Here is a 12043-nt window from a genome sequence, read left to right on the forward strand (position 1 = left end):
TCATCTGCAAATAACGAAAGCTTAACTTCTTCCTTTCCAATACGAATCCCCTTGATCCCCTTATGTTGTCTTATTGCTATTGCTAGAACTTCAAGCACTATATTGAAGAGGTATGGAGAGAGTGGACATCCTTGTCTTGTTCCTGATTTTAGTGGGATGGCTTTGAGTTTTTCTCCATTTAATTTAATGTTAGCTGTCCAAGACATTTTTAAATCTATTTCATAAGGAAGCATGGCAATGCCTCCATCCTAGATCACACTGGAGTAAGAGCTGGCAAGGTGAGCCTTGCTCACACCTGTTTGTCCCTGGTTCGTTGGAGTTGTGTGATAGTTTTATTTTCCACCTGGGTTCAGTCTGGGGTTGCTGCTGGTGGTCTCACCCATCTAGCTGCCAGGATGACCTTGGGAGGAGTACTGCTTTCTTTTCCTGAGAATCATGGAGTTCTTCAGCGATGCAAAACATCCCAGGGAAATATTGGGATTCCTTGTTCGGTATCAGTCATGAAACTCAAGATCCATGGCAAAACTTCCCATTCTCAACTAGATTGCTTTATAGCATTAGGAATCTATCATGACTATGTTACATATTATTAGTTCTCTCTATATTATCTAGCAGTCAAGAACTGACTTAAAGTGGCGATTGCTCAAAACAGAATGTACAGTTCCCTGACCACGTCAGCAAATTTTTGGAAAGCATCTACCTTGCAGTCTTTTAGTATCCCTTTGAAATTTCTTTCCCTTTTATTTACTTCATTTCTTCTTCTTCTTTTTACTTTTCTCTGTCTTCAATTTCTATGTCCACATGTGTCTTCGTTCATGTTTCTACAATCAGAAACATCTGTCCTTTATCTTTTACTTATATGGCTTATTTTTTTTTAAAAAAATCTGATTATATATTACTAAGTAGTGAAACAAATAGGTAAATATCAAAAGCATCCTTTCTCTCAAGATTGGCCCCCAAATACTCACCCATGTGTTACGGTTTCTGGTCCTGTGGAGCTCAAATGGTCTGTCTTATGAGGGATCTTGAAAACAGCATTATGTTCTTATCCATGAAGCAAAGTGGATTTTTCTCATGACCTCATATAGCAGTCTAAGTGAAGGACAAGGTAATTTCTGTCCTATATGTAAATGGAGACTTCTCTTCTGCCTGCCAGTTCCTGAATAACCTCTCAGAGGCTTAATATTACTTATAAATGTTTGACCAATGACTTAGGCTTATTTCTAGATAGCTGTTAAATTTAAACTTACCCATTTATATTAATCTATGTATTACCATGTGGCCGTGGCATTACCTCATTTTCTACGTGTCTTCCTTCCTTAGTGCCTGGATGGTTGGTATCTCCCAAACTCTGTCCTTCTTAACCTGCATCTCTGCTTGGATTTCCAGCCTGGCTCTATCCTGCCTTGATATAGGCCAAAGCAGCTTTATTTATTAACCAATGGGAGTAACATATATTCATATTATATAGAAAACCATCCCACAGCATTTCCCCCTTTATGTCTAATCAAAAAGGAAGATTTTAATTCTAACATAGTAAAATTAAAAACAAACAAACAAAAAAAGCCAGTTATCAAGCAAGAATCAGTTACAATATCCAGTCTATTCGTATTTGGCAAGATTAAAGAAAATACTCTATCATCTATCCTATTTTTGTGAGCATAAAGTATTATATCTAATTTATCTTTTATCATAACTAAGGAAAACTATAATTATAACTATCTATTCTTCAACTACATGAAAGAATCCACAAGGATATAATATTACCTGAGTAAACAGAAAGTGTATTGCAAGCAACTTTCAAAACTCTAGAAATGGCAGAGATATCTGGTTGCCTAGACAGTCACCTAAAATATTTTTGTCATGTTGGGGCATCCATTCTCAGCCTACAGGCCCAAAGTATCTGGTAGACTTTTCAGTGAACCAGGAAATTTGAAGGACTGTTCCACCTATTTTGGGAAAATTTGTTACTTGCTTTCCTTTGTGTTCTGAAGAGTGTCTGGAAGTTTCTTTGGTGAAGCAGGAACTTGAAGGATCATCCTACCTTGTTTTGGCAAAGTTTAGAGGTCATTTTCCTGTGGGTCCTCAATGTCTAGTTTATACAACATACTGTCAAGCAGTCCAGATATGATCAGTTTTTTTGCCCAAATGTCTAGCCTTACCACATTGAAAGCAAACTCCATACTGAGTATCTTTGATGTCCATCATCCTCTTTGAAGTAATTGGTGCTGCCAGTAACAGACATGACTCACCATAGAGAAAAGTAAGTTCTTAAAACATTTTAAATGTCATATTCTGTGGGTCATTGAAGTGTTTGAATATTACCTATATAATCGAAATACATCTTTTTATACCTAAAAATTCTAACTAACATGACTATAAGTTTGACTATCATAGATGAGTATATTTTTGTAAATTCTGTATTTCTTAATTATACATACATTTTTAATTGAATTGTTTAAACACAATACCTTAAACAAAAATAGAAACATACATAAAGTATTAAAAAATTGACTTTAATTTTGTATCTGTAACTAAAATCCATACCAGTGTTAAGTATTTTGAGATTAACAATTGTTTTTTGGATTAAAGTAGATTCAATAATCACCACCTTTTATCAACATAAAAATGACCACTGTCTCCTAAATTTTCTGTATTATATTCCCCCTTTCTTTTAGAAAGAGATTGACTATGACCAATAACAATTTATAATCAAGCCCCTTAATTAAAGGCAAGAATTCATAAACAATATTTTGGGAGTTTGAGCATAGTTCTCTAGACTACTTCCTGCTGATTGATTGGTGGGTGCTGGTGATCTTATAGTTACCCTGAGAAATTCTGATACAGTGGACAAGTCCTGGGAAGTCCAGTTATAACCTTTGTTGACAGATATCACCTGTCAAGCTTTAGGAGATCTCTCTTGATCAAATCTGGTCCAACTTAACCTGGAATGAATCCACAACCTCTATTATTTGTTTTTGTTTCCTGGTGGAAACAAAAGCAAAACTGTGTCTCCAAAATGGAGCATCTTTTAAGTTCCATTTAACAAATATATTTTTTGACTTCTGTTTTAAAGTTAAGGCATATTTTAATTAATTAATTATTTAAAAACACTCTCTTCTCAAATTAAGGCAATTTAAAAATTTTTAGGCTGATATGTTTTATCAGTCTCTCTTTCAATCCTATGTCTACCAGTAGCTGTGTCTTGTTCACCAGCTATCAAAAAATTCAAAATCAACATAATACTTATAGGATCCAGACTCTCTGTGTATTTCCCACTTCTACATTGCTTATTATTTTTTATTATTTTATTTCTATCTTGAAAGACTTCAAGGATGTGCAAGTGAAGATAGGATGGGCTATACTGTGTCTTCAAGGATTCCCACACTCTCTGGCTTAATTCACAAGGTTCCTTTCTTGCTTACACAGCTTCTGCTAACATGGCCTTTGGTTCTCTAGAAAGTTGTTTTCCTAGGTGTCTAGCTAGGTTGTTTATTAGATCTTGTTGCTGTGCCACCAGGAGCACATTTTTCCCCCTTTCATTCACTGAGGCGTTGGGTCTTCTGGGCTCACAATTATTTGCTGAAAGTAGACATGCTAGTCACAGTGGCCTTCCTAACTGAACATGAGCCAGGGAATGAAGGAGGATGTATAGATAGCTGGTCCTAAGCCACAATCTCTGCCACAAAGCTTTTGAAAGTATCTCTTTTGCTAACTAGCAATATTTTTGTGGAGTAAATATCTTATAGATGTTTGCTGAGGGTAGACTGCGTGGAGGGACACTGGACAAAGACCCTTTAAAGTCAGGAATGCTTGCATTAAGAACAGTCTTGCTCAGACTGCTGAACTCTGAACAGTCTTCATGTGGCAATTCTGGTTGTCATGCAGAACCATACCACAGGGTACAGGTAGATGGCCTGGAGACACGTGCCATATGCTTGCCACTTGGAGTCTGCAAGGTTCTTAGGGCTCCCTCTGAGATGGCTCAGTACTATCCAGTTTTGTTTGCAGTCCCCTCAGAGGTTAAAATCCCAGGAAGTGGCAGCCATATCTCACTGGTTGTAGCTTCTGTGGTAACATGTAACATGACTGCTGAAAATACCAACTGACAACCAGGCAAATAACCTGGGAACCCACGTTCATAATACTGCTTTTGTGGTGGATACAAATCAGAGCTTTTTATATTTGTAGAAGACCCAGAGATCTGCAAAACATAGATTCAGATCCAGCAAGCCTGGATGTGGCCTGCTAGTTTGTATATGCCTGGAGATTTTGCACTAAATAGAATGCTGACTCACATCAGGCCCTGTGGTCTGAATATGATGGAAAGTTTTAGAAGCGTCCACTACAGAAACTGTAATCTGTATGTGGTGTTCCTACTGCCTTTGCCTGCCGGTGAGAACCACCCATGGGTCTTAGGAAAAAGAGGCTTCGCTAGGGAATTTGTGAATATATGATCCTCCTTACACCTAGTTTTGTCTTCTTTCCTTATGGAATCTGACAGGCAGTTAATAGCTCATGAAAAATGTAGCCTTACCCAAACTATTCTTTGAAGGAGTTGAAAACCACTGGTTTTCAAGGATTTTTCTTCCATTGCAACTCTTAAATCTGGTCCAGGTATTCAGATGTGATGTGGGAGTGTCATATATCAATCTGTTGATTTCATTGGTTAAGCAATAAAGAAACTCCTTGGCCCTGATAGGTTAAAACATAGGAGGGAGGAGTAAACAGAATAGAATGCTGGGAGGAAGAGGAAGTGAATTCAGACTCGACAGCTCTGCTCTCTGGAGCAGAGGCCCTGCTTCGCTCTCCTGGGCACACGTGATGAAGCTCTGACCCAGGATGGACGTAGGCTAGACTCTTCCCGGTAAGCGCACCTTGGGGTGCTTACACACATTATTAGAAATGGGCTAAATTAATATGTGAGAATTAGCCTAGAAGAGGCTAGATAGAAATGGGCCAAGCAGTCTTTAAATGAATATAGTTTGTGTGTTGTTATTTCGGGCATAAGCTAGCAGGCGGTTGGGGTGCTGGGGACGCAGCCCCACTGCACTTATTACTACACAGATGAGTTTGAGAAAGTGCTAGAAGCAATCAAATACCCATACACTGGCTTTCTCTGAGTGTTCACTGGAGAGGACAGTTTCAGCTTCAAAGGAGCCATGCAAGCCGGAATAATGAAGTGTGCTATTTTATTACATTTCCGGGCAAAAGGAGGGATTGTATCAGAAGAGGAAAAGGATGGAGAAGTTTTAGCTTGATTTCTGTGATGCTGATAAGCAGTAATTTTTGCAGAGGGCAAAAAAAAGTAATCCAGTGCAATAAAACCATTTTCATAATACCTTGGTGTGAGTTATGGCTCCAAGTGAGCCATGTGGATCCTAATGGCTGCCTAGGCCTCCAGCTTCATCTTTCATGGGTCAGCCCGACATTTTTATAGCACTGACACAAGAGAGAGCATTTACATGCCTTCCCTTCTCCATCTGTCAACCGTTAGGGGAGTGCCACTACCTCGGCTTCCCTTTTGATCTGGTTTTCAGGTCCTCCTAGCGGGGGATTCTTGGCTACGCTGTGAGAGTGGTGGCTCTGGGGGGCCAGTTTCACCTGGTTTTTGAACTGTTAATGGTTGGAAGGCTAGGGAATAAGTCATTTTTACATGAACCAGAGGAAAACTCTTCCTTCTTCTTTATGGCTAAGCAGAATCTTAGCCATGCTACATTGGCTTTCCCTGAACCTTCCAGACTTGACCCAAGCTCTGTTTCCAGGAAGTAGAACTCTCCCTCTCTGGATTTTAGTATTTGTCTTATCCTGAAGCAGAAACACAGAAATTTGGTTCCATGCAATAAATAAAGAAATGGATAATCTATGATGGTCCATCATGCTTCTTTGGTAGTGTCTTTGTGACTTGAGGTGGAATATTCTCATTCATTTCTTCTGAAATGTTGAGCCATTTTTGCTATTCTTTTGCCCACAATAAATTTGGATGCCTGCTATAAAATTTATATATGAAAGGAAGGAAAAGAAGCTGTTCAAAGATGTACAAATGAAGATAGACTGGGCTATGCTGTGTCACCAAGGAATCCCAAAAGATGGACAGCGTGATTGATACATGAGTGATGTGATGTACGTAATGGAAGAAATCTAGCTCTTTCCACTCTTCTGAGGGAAGAATCATGGATTTCATTGATGTGTGTGTGTGTGTGTGTGTGTGTGTGTGTGTGTGTGTGTGTATGCATATCATGGTGACAACGAGAACATAGAATTTCATGAAGTTAAATTCTATTCTCTGTAGAATCATAGAGGTTACATGGGTAGACTTGTATGTCTGTTACATTGACTTCAGGAAGGTATTCGAAAGCATTTGGAGAAAAGGACTTTGGGAAACAATGAAGCTGTGCAGGTACCCAGAGAAAATCATAAGAATACTAGAAAAGATACCTTTGCAGCAAGTCTGTAGAGAACTAAGTTATCAGTTTAAGACAATCGTAGGAGTGTTACAGGGATGTGTCCTCTGACCACTACTTTTTAATAAATTCCTGGAATTAATAATAGCAACACCCCTGGCGGATGAGAATATAGGTGTGCAGATAGGTGGTGTGCAAATCAATAAGTTGCATTTCGCTGATGATACAGTACTACCTTCTGAATGTCTAAATGATCTGGGGGTCATGGTAAATAGAGTGGTGGGAGTAAGTGAAAACCTTGGAATGAAAGTAAACATTGAGAAGACTAAGATACAGCACATGGGAAGGGCTCACAAGGATTTTTTTGTCTTTCTTTCTTTCTTTCTTTCTTTCTTTCTTTCTTTCTTTCTTTCTTCCTTTCTTTCTTTCTTTTATTTATTTTTTTTTCAAGACAGGGTTTCTCTGTAGCTTTGGTGCCTGTCCTGGTACTAGCTCTTGTAGACCAGGCTGGCCTCAAACTCACAGACATTCGCCTCTCTTTGCCTCCCGAGTTCTGGGATTAAAGGTGTGTGTCACCACCACCTGGCTAAGGATTTTAACATTGTAATAATGAATCAGAACCTCAAGCAAATAGTTAACTTTGTCTATCTGGGAAGAAGCCTCAGTTCAAAGGAGGGAACTATTTCAGATGTCAAGAGACAGATAGGGACAGCAAGGGCTGCATTCCTGGCACTATGAAAGGTTTGGTCAGCAAGAGACATAACAACAACAACAAAATTACAAGTGTATGAGACACTTGTCTCGAGCTGTCTTCTTTACAACTCCGACAATGAACTACTCTGTAGAACAGCGGCTGAATGTATTTGAGATGGTGTGTCTCAGGAGGATTCTAGGAGACACATGAAGAGATAGGCTATGCAATGATGGTGTTAAGAAACATCTCCAGCTACAGAAGGAAGTAAACTATAGGATATGGCAACAGTGCTTGAGATACTTCGACCGTATTATGAGAATGATTGATCGCAGATATCCTAAGATAGCACTGCTTGGAGGTGTGCATGGGATAAGAAGAGGAAGGCCCAAACAATGCTGGATAGACAGCATAAAGGAAGACTGTGGAAGCTTGGGTAGGACAATAACACAAACTTCTAGGGCTGCCCTGGGTAGGAACAACTGGTGAACTGCCATAAACGGGCTGACCATGCATGCTTAAGTGTTGCTAGGGCATAAATGATGATGATGATGATGATGATGATGATGATGATGATGATGAAGACGACATGGGTCAGATAGGGGCGAGGTGGCTGGGTCTGACTTAGGGCTGAGAGGCAAGAACAGCTTTGCCTGGAGCTTTCCTGGCAGCCAGGCTTATAGGACATTCACTAGGGAGTTTTAATTCTCCAGTTCCCCTTATTTCCCTAAGGCTTGTTGTGTTATATCTATTTCCTTGTAAGAAGACAACATGAGCTAGAGGAGAATTTTGAGTTTTGTTTGCTGTTGCGGGGTCTCCTGAGCTCAGTGTTCTTCCTGGCATGACTAGGAACTCCATCTGCCTTGGCAGAGAGCTAGCGAGGGCCTAGCTGCAGTGTTTGGTTAATAGGGCAGTAGTAGTGCTTATAACTTACCTTCCTTTTATAGTCACCAGCTCTACTTGCATTGTATCTCATCCCGGCAAAGTCTTGAAAGAGAGATGAACTTACCACCATTTTTCAGATTTGACAGTAGGAAGCAAAGGTGGGACTCTAATCCTCAACTGTGTGGCCTCACAACTCTGAGCCTAATATACTTTTACCATGTTAAATGCTGAATCACCTTTGTGTGAATGCAACCTTCTGCTTGCAAGGGGGTGGTGTGCAAAAATAATGGAAATTCAAAGGAATCTATGAGAGGGTGGTTATCTACCATCACTGATTTGGAGCCTAGTTCTTGCGCAAGCTCTGCCCCTGATTCTGTCAGAGGGATGGAGGTGGGTGGGGAATTGGTTATCATCTTTGTGGGGGGTGGGATGTGAATGTGGAGGATGGTTCTCCTTTTCATCAGTCTCTTGGCACCAGGATTTAAGCATTCTCCTTTGTATTCACAGACCCATGTTGAGTTACCGCTAAATCCTCAAGACCAGAGATATTTTCTATTTTCCCATGATGAAATTCCCGACATGAAATCTAGCATGTACTTGACGCACATTTAATTGATGTACTGATTGACATGATGCTTCGACTTGTTCATAGTTGGAAAGGTAGGATGCTTTGAAGGCGAGAGAGGTTGGCTCCACATGCCTTCACAGAGCGCTTTGTAGGAAGTGCCATCTAAACAGCCCCCAAACCTGAAGCACAAGCTAGGAAAGTGGAGTCTGAGAGCAAGAAGTCTGTGTGCAAATACAAACTGCACACACAGCAGATTAGAATCTGACTGTAGAGCAGCCATGTCTCTGAGGGAGCCCAGTGCCTTTTGGTGCTGTTTGCTCCTGAGGCGCTCATTCACTGTTAGTTTAAGGTGGTAATAACGCAAACTCCAATGCCTGGATGGCCATTGATCAAATAAATGAGCTGGCAGTTTCCAGGCAGAATCACAAAATGAAATACCTCAAATCGACCAGCTCGAAAACATTTTTCACATTCTATCCATCCCCTCTGAGCCATTCAGAGAGCAAAGTAAAAGAAATTAGAAATTTGAAATTGCTGCTTGTTCATAGCAACCACTTTGGGACATGAACGAGTCGCAGTTCATCTAGTTTTTCCTCTTAGAGAATTAGCAGGGACCACATTAGTGGGTGTAGACATATCCGGTGCACTTCGAGTCCGCTTGTTCTTATTTAACTTCTACAGCAAAACTAGCAGCAAACAGGTATTATCCTGCTGTGATAATCTATAATATTATCATATCTATAATATTATCATATTATAGATGAGGAAACCGAGGCTCAGAGAGGAAAGTGAACTACCTGAAGTCCCACAGCTAGGGCTGAAAGTCATGCTCCTAGCTACAATATCAAGTGCCCATTCATTTCCAAACATCTCTACTTAAAAGAGAGAAATGTTCTTTTTCAAAGCAGAATTTGGAGACAGTGTATGAGGTTGTGAACCATTAAGTGGTGTGTCATTCTGTTTTTCAGACAGGAAACATACAAGTAACTTTCTAATTTGTAGCCATTTCAAATAAGGAAGGCACAAACTAAGAGCGGAAGTGTACTGTAGGGGAATGCCTTTCCCTTCTGAAGTCTGTTGTAACAATGCCATGGTACAATTACAAGTCCTTTGGAGGCTGGGCTGCCAGTACCCTGCATGGCCAAGAAAAAGGCAATACAGCAGGTAGGCCAGAAGAGAAGGGATGAGGAAATGGAAAAAGGAAGATGGATTTGTTTTCCCAGTTTCAATCACCCCAAAACCAACCCAGTAGAAGGTGGTAAAATATGACTGATGCTTTTAGCGTAAATCAACCTGAGCCTAAACAAAGACACGGACAGTTAATTATGTATCAACGAGTAAGGCTATTGAGATGCACTGAGGGGTGGAAGCAAACTGAAGGAGGAAGCCAATCAAAGGGAGAATCTTAAAGGAAGAAGAGTCTACAAGAAAAAACAAAGTGGTCCAACTTGGTTGAAATTGGAGCGTCGGGGCTGCGTCCACAGCACCCCGGCCGCCTGCTAGCTCATGCCCGAAATAACAACACACAAATTGTATTCTTTTAAACACTGCTTGTGCGGCGAGCTCCCTGACCAGCAGGAAGGAACAGCCACCAGACGAGGATTCTTCCCAAATCAAGCTTTATTGGAGCCTCTTGGTTATATATAGGAAGAGCAGAAAGCAAGGGGCCCAGAACTCTTTGAGCTATAGCTGCTTATATAGGGAGTCTGCCTAGCAACCTTTGATACGTTGATACTTTAACTGCTTTTCTGGAGACCCACCGGCAGGAAAGAAAGCAGGGGAACATCCCTGTCAATTACAGACCACAAGGAAGTTCCCCTGCCAGTCAGGGGGAGTGTGGGCAGCTAGATTACAACAACTCACCCTGTTTTCTGGTGGAAGAACTGCAATCTCTATTATGGTATCAAGCGAGGCCGGGGCCAAATGCCATCTTGTAATGGCAACCACTCAAATCGGCTCCCAGCATGCTTGCCCATTATATCTAGCCTCTTCTCGGCTAACTCTCGCACCTGGACTAGCCCATTTCTAATAATGTGTGTAAGCACCCCAAGGTGCGCTTACCGGGAAGATTCTAGCCTACGTCCATCCTGAGTCGTGTGTGTCTCTGAGAGCAGAGCTATCTCACGTCTGTCTGAGGAGTCTTACCTCACTTCCTCTTCCTCCTGTTTACTCGTCCCACCTATGTTTTAACCTATCAGGGCAAGCAGTTTCTTTATTTAATTAACCAATGAAATCAACAGATTGATATATGACACTCCCACATCACAACTTGGGACAGGAAGAAAATGTGTAGGATAAATATTCTAAGATTCTTCTACGTTGCTAGATCGCTAAACACAACATCTACCTTCTTTGAGGGAAATACACTCAGGTGCCAATAAACCTCCTCCTCAGTACATAATTCAATATTTATAGGCTCCATCAGAAAGATCTGAGTAGTCATGGCAATTTTATTCATAAAATGTCAACAGTAGAATAATCAATGTTTATGTACGTAGCATACAAGGATAATGGTACATATCAACTAAAAGTGAGCAGGATAGAGGCTGGAGTTGAGTGCACACTTGCAGAAGACCTGAGTTGTGCTCTCTGCATCGATGCTGGGTAGGCTCATAGACACGTGTAACGTGCCTCTGCCCTCTGTGTATAGCTATACTCATGTGCATGCATCCCCCTCCAATATTAATAATTAAAAATAAAATTAAAAATTAAAAATGAACACTCCACATACAATAATACAGATTATTCTTAAAGGCATATTGTTGAGTAAAATATTTGAAAAGGAGAGGTAGACATAGACACAGCAAAACATGATGATAATTACCCCTCCCTCCTTTCCTCCCACTCCCTCCCTGCCTCCCATCTGCCCTCCACCCCCATTCATCCAGAAGGAGTAAGGCCTCTCATGGGAGTCACCAAGCATGGACTATCAAGTTGAGGCAAGACAAAGCTACTTCCCGCTTGCATCAAAACTAGGCAAGCCATCCCACCATAGGGAATAGGTTTCAAAGTGCCAGGTTATACATCAGGGACAGGTCCTGGTCCCACCGCTAGGGGCCCCACAAAAGACCAAGATGTACAACTGTCACCTAGATGCAGATAGCTTAGGTCGGTCCCATGCTGGCTTCCTAGCTGTTGGTCAAGTGTCCATGAGCTCCCACAAGCTCAGGTCAGCTGTCTCTGTGGACAGTTTCCCCATTATAAACCTTTCTCCCTCTCTTCAGCTGGACTCCCGGAGCTTGGCCCAGAGCTTGGCTAGGGATCACTGCATTTGTGCCCATAAATTACTTGATGAAGGCTCTATGCTGCCAATTAGGGAAGTCACCAATCTGATTACAGGGGAAGACAAGTTCAGGCACCTTCTCCACCATTGGTAGGAGTCTTAGCTGGGGTCATTCTTGTGGGTTCCTGGGAGTTCCTCTGGTACCAAGTTTCTCCCTAACCCCATAATAGCACCCTCTATCAAGATATCTCTTTCAGCAGGGCAGTGGTGGT

The sequence above is a fragment of the Alexandromys fortis genome, unplaced genomic scaffold (assembly GCF_014885135.2).
Source record: "Alexandromys fortis isolate MF-2015 unplaced genomic scaffold, M_Fortis_MF-2015_v1.1 scaffold_7, whole genome shotgun sequence".
NCBI classification, from domain to species: domain Eukaryota; kingdom Metazoa; phylum Chordata; class Mammalia; order Rodentia; family Cricetidae; genus Alexandromys; species Alexandromys fortis.